Here is an 18,165-nt window from a genome sequence, read left to right as displayed (position 1 = left end):
GAAGTAAAGTTCAGGAAGTGATACAACCATAAGAGGCCCAATCCAGCATCACCTTCCCAGCAGAAAGAAATCTCCTCTTCACCTCCTTCAAAGCAAATCACTCAATAGCTCTAAACTCAAACCAACAGCACTTCCTTACATTCACAAAATTCCAGCCTCCCTAGACCTCATGAGAGAGCTCTATATATAGGAGTTTTGGAGAAAGGATGAGTCAGCTTGAGAGCTGACTAGTGTCCTCTCCCACTTCAGTTATTCTTCAGTCCTTGAGTCCACTTGGAGATCCTTGCTTCCACTTGGAGATTAAGAACCTCTTACTCATCACTAGGCGAATTCCTTGATCCAAGTGTCACTTTGGAAGCTTCCTGGGCACTGACACATTGAGGAATGAGACTTCCACATGTCAAATCTCGCTCAGCGCAGGTAGCCTTTGTTGGAGTTGACATTCAACGCAGGTACAGAGTGGAGCACTTGACATTCAGCGCAGATGCTCAGTGGAGCAGTTGACATGATCCAGAATTTTCTTGTTTTTGAGTGTTTTCAGGTGGAGAACTGATATTCAGTGCTGTGGTTTGCTGACCTTGTTCCTCTAGGGGTAGGAACAACATGTTTAGGGACTTTGGATCCCTTAGATTATGGACATTTCATGCTTCATGCTGTAAGGCACAAAAATGTCTATAACATACATCCATAGGTGTTACTCCAGTTAACTGAATATTTTCTCATCAGAAACTCAGGCATGTCAATTCTGAGAAAGACCTAGTTGAGACTAGAGTGCATGGACAATATACTATCATTTGTATGATTTACTGAGTTGTAAATATCATGCATGCAATCAAGAAGAGGACCTAACTACGATTGCATGATTTTGGAAACATGAATTCCCTTTAAATACAGGTTATTCATCCTTGAAATTGCGCAAGGAAATAGGGGCTTGGTAAGCAGGGGAAATTGGCTAAGTGTTGGCTAAGAGCGGGCTTGTGAGGCAGAGAGTTCAACATACTTGTGTGGAATTGTTCTAGTGAGAACAAACTTTGCATCTTCACTCATATTTCTGAATAATGCAATACATATAGGCGAAGTTTGAGCGGTGGCTTTCCCTAGAAAATTTATTGTTTTATATGGTTGAAAGTAGAAGTAGATTCTTGTCTTTTATTTTAGTAGATTACATGAGCTTGTCAATCTATAGGAAAATCTAGAAATGTAGATGTTGATTTTCTAATAATATTTGATTGCTTGCACTAGATGCATTGATTTCAATGTAGATGATTTCTAATCTTCTTTGATTACTTGCACTAAATTCATTGATTTCAGTGTCGATGGTGATTTCTATTCCGATTTGATTGCTTGCACTAGATGCATTGATTTTAGTGTAGATGGTGATTTCTAATCTTATTTGATTTCTTGCACTAGATGCATTGATTTCAGTGTAGATGTTGGTTTATAATCCTATTTTCTTATTTGCACTAGATGCATTGATTTCAATGTCGCTATTGGTTTATAATCATATTTTCTTACTTGCACTAGATGCATTGATTTTAGTGTAGATGTTGGTTTCTAATCTTATTTGATTGCTTGCATTAGATGGATTGATTTCAGTGTAGATATTGATTTCTGATTTGATGTAATTGGATGTATGATAGTACAATAATTTTTAAGTGAGTGTATTAACATTGTGCATTTATTTGACTATAAGCACACAAAATTATTGACATTGTACATTGATTTTTATGTTATAATAATTCAACTTATTAATATTAGAGAGAATGAGAGACAATGTATGATGTTTACTACAATAGGTCGAGCTGAAGATTTAAATGATTTATGATTTAACTTTTCCTTTTCATATTGTTGGGTGTGGAGCCTGATTATCTTTTGTATTCAAATGTATCGCCAAATTGGATCCTAGTTCGAAATGGGGTGGCAACGCCGCCCGAAAAATATTTGCTACAGGGGGAGTCTAGGGGGGGACGGTTGCGACCTTTGGGGAGCCCCCCCGGTAGGGGATTTTGGGGGAAACACCTCCGAAGCTAAGAATAGATGTAAAATTGCCTTGTAAAAGTATAGTAATTTCTAGTCAATCTGGGCCGTTCATTAGGTGGAGATCTAACGATAGAAGTTATGTTTAATTTAGGTGATTTTCCCTAGAAGGCAACCCCTCACAATATATGAGGGAATTGTATTGCATCTATGTAGATCTGTATTTTGAATGAGAAAGAGAGAGGAGATTGAGAGTGAAGAGGGTGTTACAACGGATCTACTGTAGGTTGTATCTCTTTAGTTTGCTGGATAATATAAAAGGAAGGACTGGTTGTTTCTCCATGGACATAGCCCAAACTGGGTGAACCACATATATCTGTGTCTCTCTTGTTTTATGTGTTTTCTATGTTTATATTTCTGCAATATTTTATGTGTTCCATTGCTCCGTAATATATAATTTTCTAACAACTGGTATCAGAGCCGAAGGTCTTTTTTTGGCTGACAAACTCGCAGGAGAGAAGGATACCTGGTTCGAGTGGGAGCAATGGCAGAAGATGGTAAGTTTATGGTCGAGAAATTTAACGGCCAAAACTTCTCATTGTGGAATATGCAGATGGAAGATTATTTGTATCAGAAAGATCTGTACCTACCATTCGGCGGAAAAACAATGATGCCAACAGGTATGACAGATGAAGAATGGAACCTTCTCGATAGAAAGGCACTCGGAACAGTATGGTTGTGCCTCGCAACGTTGGTCGCCTTCAACATTTCGAAGGAAACAACGACGGAGGGTTTGATTAAGGCGTTGGTGAAACTATATGAAAAACCCTCAGCCTTAAATAAGGTATTTCTTATGAAGCGCTTATTTAATATGAAGATTTCAGAAGGTGGATTTGTTGCAGACCATTTAAATGATTTTAATAATGTTACAAGTCATTTAAGTTCTGTAGGGGTAAACTTTGATGATGAAGTTAGAGCTCTGTTATTCTTGTGCTCATTGCCAGAAAGTTGGAATGGTTTAGTAATGGCCATTAGTAACTCTGTTTCTGGATCTAATACTTTAAAGTTTGATGATGTTATCAATGCTATCCTTAGCGAGGAAATGCGACGGAAAAGCTTCGGTGAGACATCGGGTAATTCTTTGAGTGCAGAGTCTAGGGGAAGAAAATGGAAAGAGGAAAGAGCTCAGGATATCACAGTAAATCAAGGAAAGGCAGATCCAAGTCCAGATCGAGGATAGTTTGCTAGAAATGCAGAAAGAAATGACACCTAAAGAAACACTGTAGATCTCGGAAGGGAAAAGAAGGATATGCACAACAAAAAACAATCATGAAGAAAATGTGACAGGTCAGGTGTTACAAGATGCTTTGATTCTTTCTTTCGAAAAAATTACTGATTCCTGGGTGGTAGATTCAGGGGCCTCATTCCATGCCACACCTGATAAGAAATATTTTCATGACTATGTTCAAGGAGATTTTGGACAAGTTCGTTTGGGTGATGATAAACCCTATAAAATTGTTGGAATGGGTAAGGTTCTTGTAAAATAGCAGAATGGAAACCAATGGCTATTAAAGGAGGTAAGGCATGTTCCAAATCTGAAGAAAAATATGATTTCAACAGGGAAGTTAGGCGGTGAAGGTTGTGTGACAACTTTCACAAATAAAGCTTGGAAGGTCACCAAAAGAGCCCTGGTAATAGCAAAAGGCGAAAAGGTTGGTACATTGTATTTATGCAATGGTATTTCTAACTCTGTTAATGCTTTAACTTCCAAAGGAGCAGATGCAACATTATGGCATCATAGGCTCGGACATGAGTGAGAAGGGGATGAAGATGCTTCACTCAAGGAATTTGTTGCCGGGTTTGAAGAATGTTGATTTGGACTTCTGTGAGAATTGCATTTATGTAAAATAGAAGAGAGTCAGATTTCTTAGAGTTGGGAAAGAAAAGAAGAGTGAAAAATTAGAACTTGTGCATATAGATGTATGGGGACCTGCTCAGGTATCATCTCTCGGTCGCTCTCGTTATTATGTTATTTTTATTGATGATGCAACTAGAAAAACTTGGATTTATTGTATTAAGAATAAATCTGATGTATTCGATACATTCAAGAAATGGAAAGATTTGGTTGAGATTGAGACAGGAAATAAATTGAAGTGTCTCAGATCAGACAATGGAGGTGAATATTGCAGCAACGAGTTTGATAGGTACTTTTTAGAGCATGGAATTCACAGAGAGAAGACAGTTCCAAGAACACCACAAGAAAATGGTGTGTTAGAAAGGATGAACAAAACAATCATGGAGCATGCAAGGTGCATGAGATTGCATATAGGATTGCCTTTACAATTTTGGGCAGATGTTGTAGATACTGTTGTTTATCTAATAAACAAAGGGCCTTCAAGTCCGCTAGATGGTGGTGTTCCAGAGGAAGCATGGACAGGTAAAAACATAAACTACTCTTTTTTAAAGCCTTTTGGTCGTGAGGCCTTTGTCCATATTAATAATGAAAATAGAACAAAGCTTAAGGCAAAATCAAAGAAATGTACCTTTATTGGATATGGTGTTAATGATTTTGGTTATCGCTTATATGATTATTAAAATCACAAAATCATTAGGAGCATAGATGTAATATTTACTGAAAACGTCTTGTATAAGAATCAGTTGCAGGAAAAGAAACAGGAAAAAGAAAACAAGGAATACATTGTTCTTGATGAGATCACTGAAAAAGTAAAGGCGCTTGAAAATAATAATAATCAATAACCACAACAACAACAACCACCACAACAGCAACAGGCACCCCAAACACCTGAAAGTGGTGTTAGAAGATCTACCAAGATAAGTAGACCCCCTGAACGATACTCTCCTTCATTATATTATTTATTGTTGACTGATTCTGGTGAACCCGAATGTTATGAAGAAGCACTGTAGGTTGAAAGTAGGAAGAAGTGGGAGCTAGCCATGGAAGAAGAGATGGACTCCTTGATGCATAACCAGACTTGGGAATTAGTCAGGTTGCCTACAGGTAAAACTACATTGCAGAATAAATGGGTTTACAGGCTGAAGGAAGAAGATGGAGGAAAGCAGATGTACAAAGCTAGACTTGTGCTGAAGGGGTTTGCACAGAAGAAAGGTATTGATTTTGATGAAATATTTTCTCTTGTTGTTAAAATGACTTCAATCAGAACTATTCTAAGTCTAGTAGCAGCTAAAGATTTGCATCTTGAGTAGTTAGATGTAAAGACAACCTTTCTCCATGGGGATTTGGAGGAAGAGATATATATGCAGCAGCCACAAGGATATGAGATACAAGGGAAGGAGAAACTAGTGTGCAGGTTGAAGAAAAGCTTGTATGGCTTAAAACAGGCTTCAAGGTAGTGGTATCTAAAATTTGACAAGTTTATGTTTGAACAAGGTTATACTAGATGTCACTCTGATCATTGTGTCTATCTAAAAAAGCAAAATGATGGCAGTTATATTATATTGTTATTGTATGTAGATGGCATGCTTGTTGTGGGGTCTAACATGTAGGAAATAAATGTGCTCAAAAGAAAATTGGCAAATTCATTTGCAATGAAGGATTTGGGCGCTGCAAAACAAATCCTTGGTATTAGAATAACTAGAGACAGGAAAAATCACAAACTAACATTGTCTCAAAATGAGTACATACAAAAGGTGTTGAAAAGATTTAATCTGCACAATGCAAAACCAGTTAGTACACCTTTTGCTAGACATTTTAAACTTAGTAAGGAAATGTACCCAAAGACCCAAGAAGACATGGATTATATGTCTAAAGTTCCATATGCATCAACAGTTGGAAGCTTAATGTATGCAATGGTCTGCACAAGGCCTAATATTGCACATGTAGTGGGAGTTGTAAGTAGGTACATGAAAAATCCAGGAAAGGAACATTGGATGGCAGTGAAATGGATTCTCAGATATTTGAAAGGTACCACAAATCAAGCATTATGCTTTGGTGGTTCAAATATTTCTCTACAAGGATATGTTGATGCATATATGGCAGGTGACATAGATAACAGGAGGAGCACTACAGGATATGTATTTACTATAGGTGGAACAGCTGTCAATTAGGTTTCAAAAATCCAAAATGTTGTTGCACTTTCAACAACAGAATTAGAGTATGTTGCTGCTACAGAGGCTAGTAAAGAAATGATTTGGTTACAAAGGTTTATGGGTGAATTGGGTAAGGAGCATGATATGGGCACGTTATACAGTGATAGCCAAAGTGCCATTCATCTTGCAAAGAACTCAACATTTCATTCTAGGACTAAACACATACAACTCAAGTACCATTTCATACGATTAGTGTTGGAAGATGGAGAGTAGAAGCTGGAAAAGATACACACTAGCCAGAATCCTGCAGATATGCTAACAAAAGTTGTAACCAGGGAGAAACTGAGAATATGCTCAGTTTCAATTGGTCTTCAAGTATGATGAAGAAGATGAGAAACAACCAGGTCCAAAGAGGAGTCATTGTCCAACAAATGAAGCAGCGATGGAGTTGCTATAATCAGTCTCCAAGTGGGAGATTGTTGGGTGTGGAGCCTGATTATCTTCTGTATTCAAAGGTATCACCACATTGGACCCCAGTTTGAAATGGGGTGGCAACGCCGCCCGAAAAATATTCGCTGCAGGGGGGGTCCAGGGGGGGCAGTTATGACCTTTGGGGAGCCCCCCCTGGTGGGGGGTTTCGGCGGCAGCACCCCCGAAGCTAAGAATAGATGTAAATTTTCCCTGTAAAAGTATAGTAATTTCTAGTCAATCTGCGTCATTCATTAGGCGGAGATCTGACAATAGAAGTTATGTTTAATTTAGGGTTTTTTGCCCTAGAAGGCAACCCCTCACTATATATGAGGGAATTGTATTGCATCTATGTAGATCTGTATTCTGAGTGAGAAAGAGAGAGGAGATTGAGAGCGAAGAGGGTGTTATAGTGGATCTGTTGTAGGTTGTATTTCTTCCGTTTGCTGGATAATATAAAAGGAAGGATTGGTTGTTTCTTCGTGGACATAGCCCAAATTGGGTGAACCACGTATATCTGTGTCTCTCTTGTTTTATGTGTTTTTTGTGTTTATATTTTTGCAATATTTTATGTGTTCCATTGCTCTATAATATATAATTTTCTAACACATATAATATGAAAAGACGACAAAAGTAACAAGGGTGACAATAATAATAGTAGAAGAAAATAGTTTGAGATTAACCACATTGAAACTATTTGTAATTGACTATATTTCTATTATTCAGATTTTCTATCATTGAACACTATTACATTGTCACTTTACATTCAAAATTTTTATTTCATTATTTTTCATTATTAAACTTATTAACATTATTTATCATCTCAACAAACTGAGGTAACTAAGCAAATTTAAAATTAAAAAGATGAGATTAATCTGAGACATATTTAACATATTTAAAATGATTATATCAATATTAGATGAATTTACATATTATTGATAAAATTAGTGATATGTTATTTAGATTTTCTTTGGTTGCACATGACTGAAACCAACCTAGATTCATCTTAGTGCGACCTAGATCCATCTTAACTCCAGAGCTATCAAGTGCCCAAAGGGATCAAATCTCTCAAGGTGCAAACCTTTCCTCAAGTTTTGCACTCGAAAAAGAGATTTGATCCCTCTTAGCTACATAGTTAAGATGGATCTAAGCTGGTTCTTAAAGTTAAATCACTATTTATAAATATTTCTTTACAATTTCATAAGCAAAAACATTGGATGTTTATGATTAATTCTTTGTTTATATTATTCACTTTTAATATTAGGTTTTTCTTTCTTCTCTTTTGTTATATGATATTTCTTGAATCTATAAAATATGCCTTTTCTTGCTCTCTAATTCTTTTAGACGCTCCTAAATCATCTTGCCTGTTTTTCAATTTCCCAACAATCTGGCTCAGCTCTAAGAACATCAATTTTTTTTTATGCTCTCAAACCTTAACCAGATTTTTCTTTATGCTCCCAAACCTTAACCAGATTCTTTTTTATGCTCCCAAATCTTGACACTACTCTTCAATAGACACAATTTTTGCACAATCACATTCATGGCTGATGTTCGAGCTCACCCATTCTCCATGTGGAATTTACCAACTTATGCAAATGCACATACGATTAAACAAATGTATATGCTACTAACTTAAGATCTAATTGTTGTGAGAATTTTTTCGTAACAGATATTATTAAATCGTGTAAAGATCCACATTTTTTGTTTCATTTGAACTTTTTTCTTGTTAATTGTCCTTGGAATATTTTTCATTACAAAGTTCACTAATTCCCGTTTAAATCCATGTGTTGCTTTAATTTAAAATTTACTAGGAGTTGATCTATTTTATTTCAGTTTGTTTATTTTTAATGATACATGGACATCTTAAATGGTTCTAATAATAACTTAATTGTTGAATTTTTAAGTATTTTTATTTGATGCATTTCAAAAATATAAAGATAATCAAAATTCAAAAAGTTAAATTTATCAAATTGTTAATTCACTCCATTTTAAAACGTGCATTGATGGTGTGATATAAAACTGAATATATATGGAGATCTATCGAGTCCTTTAATACGTAGAAACTGTAAGGCTATAATAGATTGTGACAGAAACTCTGAAGACTTTATGAAAGAGTTTGACAGAAACACTAAAGATTCTATCAAAAAGCTTGATCATTACATTTACAAATGCATATATTTATGCATAGAGTGAGCCCTGTCATTTATGTTTCACCAACACTTGCCGATTCCCGTCGACTAACATTGATGACTCGCTGACCATTGTTGTCATACGATCAAGCATGATTAATGTTCTAACACCTCCCCTTAATCACGATGACCTAAACTTTAACTTCCCTGTCGGTCTAAGTCTCAGCGAGGCTTACAAAAAAACATTTCATTTTTGGCTTCTCGCTGAAGGGTCCATGCTTGTTCATTTGCTGGTGAAATTTCATCTTCACCTTTTTGACTTTCCTTATGAATTTCCTCTACTCCTTGCTTACGTACTTAACATCAACAACCTTTTCCGGATTGTGATCTAAGGCAACATCCTGAATAGTGAAAACAAGTTAATCTAATCCATGCTCTCCCCACTTTCCATGAGGAGCCACCAAAATGCACTCATCTTCGAACATGAGCGGCCTCCGAACAGTGTCCATGGTAGCGTCTTCCAGTGTTGCAACCATCTTAGAAGTGGATCCAATCACATTACTAGCAATTGGGACATTACTAGCAATTGGGTTCACGGACAAGCAATTTTTTCTCTCATGGAATGGACTCCAGCTCTGGATATTTATGGTCATCAATAAAATCATTCTGTTGATCTAATAATTCTTGTCACTCAAAAATACTATTTGAATAAAAAATATTGCTAGGCCTAAAAATATTTCCAAATGGGCTCTCTAAAAATGCATCATCAAAAAGATCAGTATCTAACATTATCCCACTCATTGTACTCCAATTAGACCAGTGACCTTCTATGGGGTCTCTCCACTCATGGTGGCAGCCACAACTTCACACAAACAATATTTAACCTTTATCTTCTCCTCTCCGGATTGAGCATTGAGAAACTCGACCTCAATTTGGACGTTGGCAAAGAGACATTTCCACTGACTCTGAAATGGGGCACCAATGCTCACTCTGCTACACATGCACTAGTCACAGGCTACAGCTCCACGCTCAGTCGATCAGCTCCCACGGTCATCTCTTGAGCTCCTCTAGGTTCAACACACAATCTACTATGACGCCTCCATAGTCGGCTTCTCTGCCCATGCCCCAGGTATGTTTGCTTAACCCACTACCAAACAGAACTATAAAAATCTATTTTCCTTTACCACAACTTGGGATTCACTCAATCAGCATTCTCCCAATGTTCAATGCACAACAGCTCAATGAATCTACTCACTATTACTTTTTAGGCCACATCTGATGACCGTTGCAGGCCCATGCAAGCACAACGGGATCCTTCACGGTAATATCTCCACACAATTCGCAGCTCTTCTGATAGTCACTAGCATGCCCTCAAGCCCTCTCAACATAGTCCTATCGATGCCTCACAACAATGGCACCCAAAAAATAGCTTCATGCTTTGCCTGCACACCACCGCAGCAAACAACTCTAGGCTTTCACCCCTCTCACTTCACATCACAACAGGCAACATCGATCACCTCACAGCAACAACAGATCCTTGGAGACTTGATGAGTGCCAATATTGCAGCAAGGATGTTGCAACTCCTGGGCTACCAGCTTTACTTATCAACCTGGGGTTTGTACAAACTTGGAGGTGATAGTGATATATGCACAAGTAAAAGTGAAGGTCTTGTCTGTTGTCACTATTCATCTGGCGAGAGACCCCAGGGGTTCCAAGCCAAACTTCTATAGAGTGTGAAGAAGCTTGATTCTTTGATGGAAGAAGAGCAAATTTATTCTAAGAGAGCTACTCTACTGCAGTAATGAAGAAAACGACATGTAATGCTAAATCACACCATATCCTAATTAACCATTTAAATGGTGATGCTAAGCAAAATTGTTGAATCAACACTAACCTAATGTTGCTATCTAAGTTACAGAAGTAAAGAGCATCAAACCATCACAATGTGTAAGCAAGAAAACTAAACTAAATTTGTTTTCAATTTTTTTATTTTCTTTGGTAAAATCAAGCATGCAATTTAATTGTTCTTGTGGATGTGACATATGGATGGAAGATGGTTGAGGATGGATAGAATGTCTGTGGAGTGTTTGGATGGTGTGGGAGGGTGCTAGGAGGCTTTTTGTGACTTCCTAGAGGTTCCCCATCAATTCGGCCTCAAAACAAGTCGTTTCAGGAAAACCTGCAGGGTGTACTAGAAACCTATAGGATGATCCTGTAGGAGTTACAGGAAACCTACAGGATGCATCCCAAAGCTAATTTTGAGGTGTTGGAGGTGTTAGCGAGCTTGGAAAAGGTGTGTGATGAGAGGGATAGGGTGTTAGAAGGTCTAGGAACACTCAGGAGTCAATATCCAAGAGAAGAGATGACTAGCTTTGCTCAATGTGTCTAGGGGAAGTTCAATGAAAAAGGACAACAAAACTAGTGAGGGTGATGGTGGACCAAGAGATGGTTGAGGTGGATGAGGTGGAAGATGGATGCTGGCGATGAAGTCTAGACCTCCCTTGAAGTACCTGCAATGCTTAAAACATGTGTATCTTCTAAGAACTATGCAACAAGATACATTCTCATAAACTAGAAAAGCATGAATCAATTGCCCATATTATGCATGAAGAAAGTTCTTAAGGAAATGAGAACATGAGTGAGATCCTATTGCAGAAAGAGAGTGCTGGAAAAATATGACAATGAAATGAACCAAGTACTAAATCAAGACAACAAACTCCAAATCTCATGCAAGAACTAGAAATCTATGTTTTTGGGGTTGCTGAAGGGTCTCTTCTTCAAGTCATGGTCCCACAGGGAGGAGGTGAGGCCGAGACACCTGCTGACAAACTTATGGTGATCTTTTTCTCCTTACTAATTGAAAGAAGGCACAAATGGAAGCAAACTAAAATACAACCAATCTACTCTACATTGTTGTAATGGAAATGCAACTACTTAAGCAAATGAACAGTTAAACCGTGAACCTATGCTAGAATACATGTACAATAAAGAGGAGCCTTGGCTACTACGGTTGGGACCTAACCCAAGAGCTTCATCCCTCTGAGTTAGCTCAGTGTTGGCTCAAAACAAAACTCATTTTTATTATCAAAACCATGGATTACATCAAAAACTGTCACAAGTCTTGCAGCTCGAAAATAGAGTAGAGTTTTACAATAAAAAATATGAATCCTACTGAGGTCCTAGGCCTCTCTACTTATACATTTGAAGTCTCCAATGACTTCCTTAAAATTAGGGATGCTCAGCTCCCAAACTTGAGATAAACTGGTGCTTTGTCTTTCACTTTCTTGACTGCCTTCTAGTCCTCATGATTTGGCTGTTTGCACTCTGAGCTAATTGAGGAATATTTGAATGGAGGGGTAGTAAATGAGGAGGATTGACCTCTTGTAATTCCTCTCCCTTGTCCCATTTGAGTTTTGACCAAGGTATTTGCCAAAATTCCTTGCTTTTATCCTTTAATCCTGCATTAAGTGCACATTAGACCACAAAGCAAAATATCCAACTCTAACTCATCTCATAAACAAAATATAATCAAAAGTATGCAATAAGTTGTGAGAATAGTTGGTTTGACTAAGCTAGGAGGTGAATTAAGGCCCATATAATTACCCAATGATGAGGCTCATCATCACCCCCCTACTGAAAGTGTTGCTCATCCTCTGAGCAACTTAGTCAATGTCCATGTCCTTCATGGCTCTAATAGCCTCTCTAACATCCCATGCCTCTACAGTTGTCTCTTCTTCTTGTTCATAGAAGCCTTCTTTCTTTTCTACTTCTTCCCACTGCCTCTTTTCCTCTTCTTCTTTTCTCCCTTCTAGCATCCCTAGGAGTAGTGGTGGACTGAGTTTTAGGCCTATCCAATTGACTTTCAACCTTTGCATTGATTTCTTATGCATAGGTGTCTTGTTGAGTACCTCTCTCAACCTTTGAGGGGAGTGGTATTCTCTAATCTTCAAGCTGTGTGGTAGCATGTTCCATCTCCTTAGGTAGGCATGTATACTATCATCTCCTAACATCCTAAACATATCCTCAAAATGTGAAATTGCTTTCTCTTGGACAGCAAGATATCTAGGTGCCAGCTAAGGATCATTTGCAATTAGATTGTGGGTGCTAATTAGGGCCATGGGATTTGATTGTTCAACTCTAATGAAAAGAGGTTCATTTTGCTCTTTGGCCAATATTATTTTCATCTATGTTTCCCTTGACTCCTCATTGTTCATCCACGATGCTAAAACCATTAATTGTAGGTCTCCTAGCTTGGCATTAGGATCCCAAACATTCATGTCTGTGAGGGCCATGTTGTGCAAGTAGAACTAAGCCATTTTGGCTCTATCCTCTAGTGTACTTTGATCATAAAGATCAATAAACTGCCTGTAGTCTTGAAATGGCATGTTGCCCCTTTGTGCTAGTGTTTTAATCTGAAACTACAGCCATTGTTCTTTGAGGTAAAGAGCATAGGATTTAGCTGGCATCCTACATTGGATGGCCTCCAAGGAGAGGCTGGCCATACATGCTAGTTGGTTCTCCCTTTCCTGCAGCTATCCCCTCAGCCATGCATTTTCCCTCTCAAGTTGATCTCTCATTATTGCTTCTCTGTCCCTTAAGCCACTTAGCTCTTTGCCCATTTCTTTGAGCTTCTCTTCCATGTGCCCAATGTCTTCCACCCTTTTGACTTGGCAATTTGCATCCATCAGTGGGTTTTTGCCCTCTCCTTCTCAAGTTTGAAAAACAATGGGATGGCAAATTTTTGAGGTATCACCCTGCCTCCTTCAATAAACCGGTAGTAGGAGTCTAGGTTAGGTTGGGGACTTGGTTCCTTTGTTTCAAGGTCTTCCTCTTTTGTTTCTTGCTGCTCCCCTACCTTTCTTTCCAATTTATGTGTTTCCTGTAGTTTTTATAGAGTATCCTATAGGACTGTTTTTGCTTCTTGTATGTTTTACTGTGGATCCTGTAGGATGGCCTTACCCTTTAAGGAAGTTGATATGGTACTAGGCCTCCTTACATAGGTGATTGGTGACTTAGGGGAAGGCATTTTGTCTCTTGGTGTAGGGGAATCTTCAATCTCGATTGGGATTTTGTTGATATTTGTGGCTTCCCTTGTTTGATTCTTGTGCTCTTTCTTCTTCTCAAATATAGAGGGGTTTGCCTCCTTCTTTTCCCTTTTTGCTTGACTGGGGTGCCAAGAGTAGTGAGGGCAATTGCTGCCTCCATTTTAGGGGCCTCTGGAGACAACCTAGGTGACTCCTCCTTGTGTTCTTCCCCTTCTATTTCAATGCCTTCTTCCTCTCTGTTTTTCTTATCTTCTTCCTCTTGTTGTTCTTCCTCATCTCCATTAATTTCTTCCTTAGTTTCCTCCCCTGTTTCAACATCATCCTCCTTCTCTTCTCCCTCTTCTTCATCTGCTTCATCATGTTACTCTATATTAGTTCCTTCTTAATCCATCTCATCCCCATCTAGATCTGTATCTTGTTCTTCTTGTTTTTCCTCCTCCTCACTGACAGAAGGTCTAACATAATAGGTGAGGGTTTTGATGTCATCCTCTGCTGGAAAGTCTCTAAAGACTAACCATGTTATACAGATCCTGAGCTTTTGGAGGGCATCCTCAATGGGGATCTTGATCAACCCATGGTGAGCCAATTGTTGGGAATTCCCTTCCTTTACTTTGTTGCTCGAGTCTATGAGTGATTGCATCAAGAAATAGGGTATGTTGAGTCTTTGGTGAATTAGTGTCTCTACCCCAAATCTTAATTCTTCAAGGTTCCTAAAGTGGTAGCCATAAACAAAACTGTATCTACCCTCACATGAGATATATTTGATGAGTTGGTAGACTACCTCACTCCATGGGTATGGCATATTGTCCCTCCTTACTCCATTTTTATCCTCTGTGGGTTCTTCACCTTCTAAAAAGAATTTCCTTTTTGCCACCTTACTGTCTACTTTGTCTTCTTTTCTCCATGGAATTCCTAAGGGAAGTGTTGTGACCCTAATGATGAACTCTGGGGTGAGATTTATAGTGAGCCCTCTAACTATAATAGTGGCATGGATTTTGCTGTGTGGGGTGAGGGAATGAGAAAATTCTTGAGCCACCTCATCATCATACCCTGTGAATTTTTCGAAAAAACCCATCCAGTTGTGTCTTGTAAAGATTTCAAGCACTTGGGGGTGTTGTTGTATCCTCACAGTGTTTGTGGGTTCTCTCCTATTAAACCCTCCTGTCATCTTGCTTGTGAGGCTTGAGGAGAAAATGAGAGGTTTGACACCAAATTTTTTAAATTCAAGAGGAAAGCAGTGTTTACTGTGTATGTAATTTACCTCCTACAGTTGCTAACTCCACTAGATTTTAGAGCATTTCTAGTTCATTTGCTTGTAAATGGGGATGGATTTTTAGATCCTACCTCCTTAGAATAGTGGCAGTGGACAATTCCTGTGATATCCCCTCTTGAACTCTTCTCTACCTATCTTGTAGACTGCCTCTGTGTATCCTGTAGACTGCTCCTGTAGGAATTCTTGTGCATGCTCCTGTAGAAATTCTCTTGCAGAACAATGGATCCTTGCTTCTGGTGGGTGGCCATAGTTATGAGAGCAACTTGAGTGAGGGAGTTTTGAGGAGGTTGAATTCATGAATGCATGCAAATGATGATTTATTTCCCTTTATGGTGTTTTGGGGTGAGGTGGTATGCTGGCAATAGAGGTATGTTTCCATTTTTGGACCGTTGGTCCCCACTACCATCTCATCATTTCCTCTCCTCGTAATCAGCTCCCACCTCGTAGATCCGTAGTTAACCACCTCTTGTCCTACTCCTCCTCTGTCTTTGAGTTGACTTCAGCCATGTGTGAGAGGACACTTAGTTTTGCATGTGATGACTAAACAAAGGTGGCCAAGTTAACTGGCCACCTTTTCACTTATAAACCAACTATCTCTTAACCCTTACAACTTTTGATCAAATGATGCATATGAGTGAGTGAGCGAGATACTTACCTGTGGTCTCGATGCCATGCTGCAGTTGTTGAAGATTAGAGGTATTGTGTTGTTTATTTGCTGCATGGTCATTCTTCTTCCTCCTCTTGCTATCTGCTGATGGTTTTTTGGCTTTTACAGGTGTCTGTGACTGAAGATCTGATGCTGCTTCTGCTGTGGAGCTCTTGGATCATCCTAGTGAAGACCTGTAACTGATGATTGACATTCTGTGGGATATGCTGCTACAGGGATGTGGTGCAATGAATGGACAGAGGAAGTAGGAGTGTGTGTGGAGCAAGGTACATTCAGGTAATGCTTTTACTCTCCTCTGTTTTTCCTTTTTTCTTTTTTTTTTCATAACTGGGAGAAATTGATCTCTTTTTGTTTTGGATGGTGATTGCAAGGATGATGATAATGGACGAGGTGAGGTGTTAGATCATGTCTAGGATGAATTTTAGGGACCTACAACCCTAACATTCACCCTCTGATTGCTTCCTGTAGGTTTTTCTGGCCATTGTAATTCCTACAGGATCACCCTGTAGGTTTTCAGTGGATCCTGTAGGAATATAGGGGATGTTGTAGAAAACACAGTCTAGGCATAAATTGAAGCGGTGGAGTGGAAAATGATAGAAATGATGGAGTGATGCATGGTAAGGAGTGGAGGAGATGGATATGTGTGAGGCAGGGTTCCGTTTGGATCCAAAAGTGATGAGTGCCAGTATTGCAGCAAGGATGTTGCAACTCCTGGGCTACCAACTTTACTTATCAACCCGGGGTTCATACAAACTTGGAGGTGACAGTTCCATATGCACAAGTAAAAGTGAAGGTCCTTCATGTTGTCATTGTTCATTTAGCGAAAGACCCCAGGGGTTCCAAGCCAGACTTCTATAGAGTGAGAAGAAGCTTGATTATTTGATGGAAGAAGAACAAATTTAATCTGAGAGAGCTACTCTACTGCAGTAATGAAGAAAACAACATGTAATGCTAAATCACACCATATCCTAATTAACCATTTAAACAGTTAAGCTAAAAAAATTGATGAATCAACACTAACCTAATGCTGTTATCTAAGTTATAGAAGTAAAGAGCATTAAACCATCATAATGTGTAAGCAAGAAAACTAAACTAAATCTATTTTCACTTTTTGGTTTTCTTTGGTAAAATCAAGCATGCAATTTAATTGTTCTTATGGATGTGAAAGGTGGATGGAAGGTGGTTGAGGATGGCTAGAAGGTCTATGGAGTGTTTGGATGGTGTGGGAGGGTGCTAGGAGGCTTTTTGTGACTTCCTAGAGGTTCCCCATCAATTCGGCCTCAAAACAGGCCGTTTCGGAAAGCCTACATGATGTACTAGAAACCTACAGGATCATCCTGTAGGAATTACAGGAAACCTATAGGATGCAACTGAAAACTAATTTTGAGGTGTTGGAGGTGTTGGGGAGCTTGGAAAAGGTGTGTGATGAGTGGGGTAGGGTGTTAGAAGGTCTAGGAACACTCAAGAGTCAATATCGAAGAGAAGAGATGGCTAGATTCACTCAATGTGTCTAAGGGAAGTTCAATGAAAAAGGACAAAAAAACTAGTGAGGGTGATGGTCAACCAAGAGATGGTTGAGGTGGATGAGGTCAAAGATGGATGTTGGTGATGAAGTCTAGACCTCCTCTTGAAGTACTTGCAATGCTTAAAACATGTGTGTCTTCCAAGAGCTATGCAATAAGATACATTCTCATAAACTAGAAAAGCATGAATCAATTTCCCATATTATGCATTAAGAAAGTGTTGAAGGAAATGAGAATATGAGTGAGATCTTATTGCAAAAAGAGAGTGCTGGAAAAACATGAAAATGAAATGAACCAAGTATTGAATCAAGACAACAAACTCCAAAGCTCATGCAAGAACTAGAAATCTGTGTTTTTGGGGTTGCTGAAGGGTCTCTTCCTCAAGTCATGGTCCCAGAGGGAGGAGGTGAGGCTGAGACACCTGTTGACAACCTTATGGTGTCTTTTTCTCCTTACTAACCTGCTAATTGAAAGAAGGCACAAATGGAAGAAAACTAAAATACTATCAATCTACTCTACACTGTTGTAATGGAAATGCACCTACTTAAGCAAATGAACAATTAAACCATGAACATATGCTAGCATACATGTACAATAAAGAGGAGATTTGGCTGCTAGGGTTGGGCCCTAACCTAAGAGCTTTAGCCCTTTGAGCTAGCTCAGTGCTGGCTCAAAACAAAACTCATTTTTATTATCAAAACCATGATTACATCAAAAACTATCACAAGTCTTGCAACTCGAAAATAGAGTAGAGTTTTACAATAAAAAATTTGAATCCTGTTGAGGTCCTAGGCCTCTCTACTTACACATCTGAAGTCTCCAACGAATTCCTTAAAATTAGGGAGGCTCGCCTACCAAACTCGAGATAAACTGGTGCTTTGTCTTTCACTTGCTCGACTGCCTTCTAGTCGTCATGATTAGGTTGTTTGCACTCTGAGCTGATGGAGGAATATTCGAATGGAGGGGTAGTAAATGAGGAGGATTTACCTCCTATAATTCCTTTCCCTTGTCCCA

This window comes from Pinus tabuliformis, chromosome 6 (genome assembly GCF_031772625.1).
Source record: "Pinus tabuliformis cultivar Carrire ecotype Pingquan chromosome 6, CPIR1, whole genome shotgun sequence".
Taxonomy (NCBI): domain Eukaryota; kingdom Viridiplantae; phylum Streptophyta; class Pinopsida; order Pinales; family Pinaceae; genus Pinus; species Pinus tabuliformis.
Note: the sequence above shows the minus strand (reverse complement) of the source record.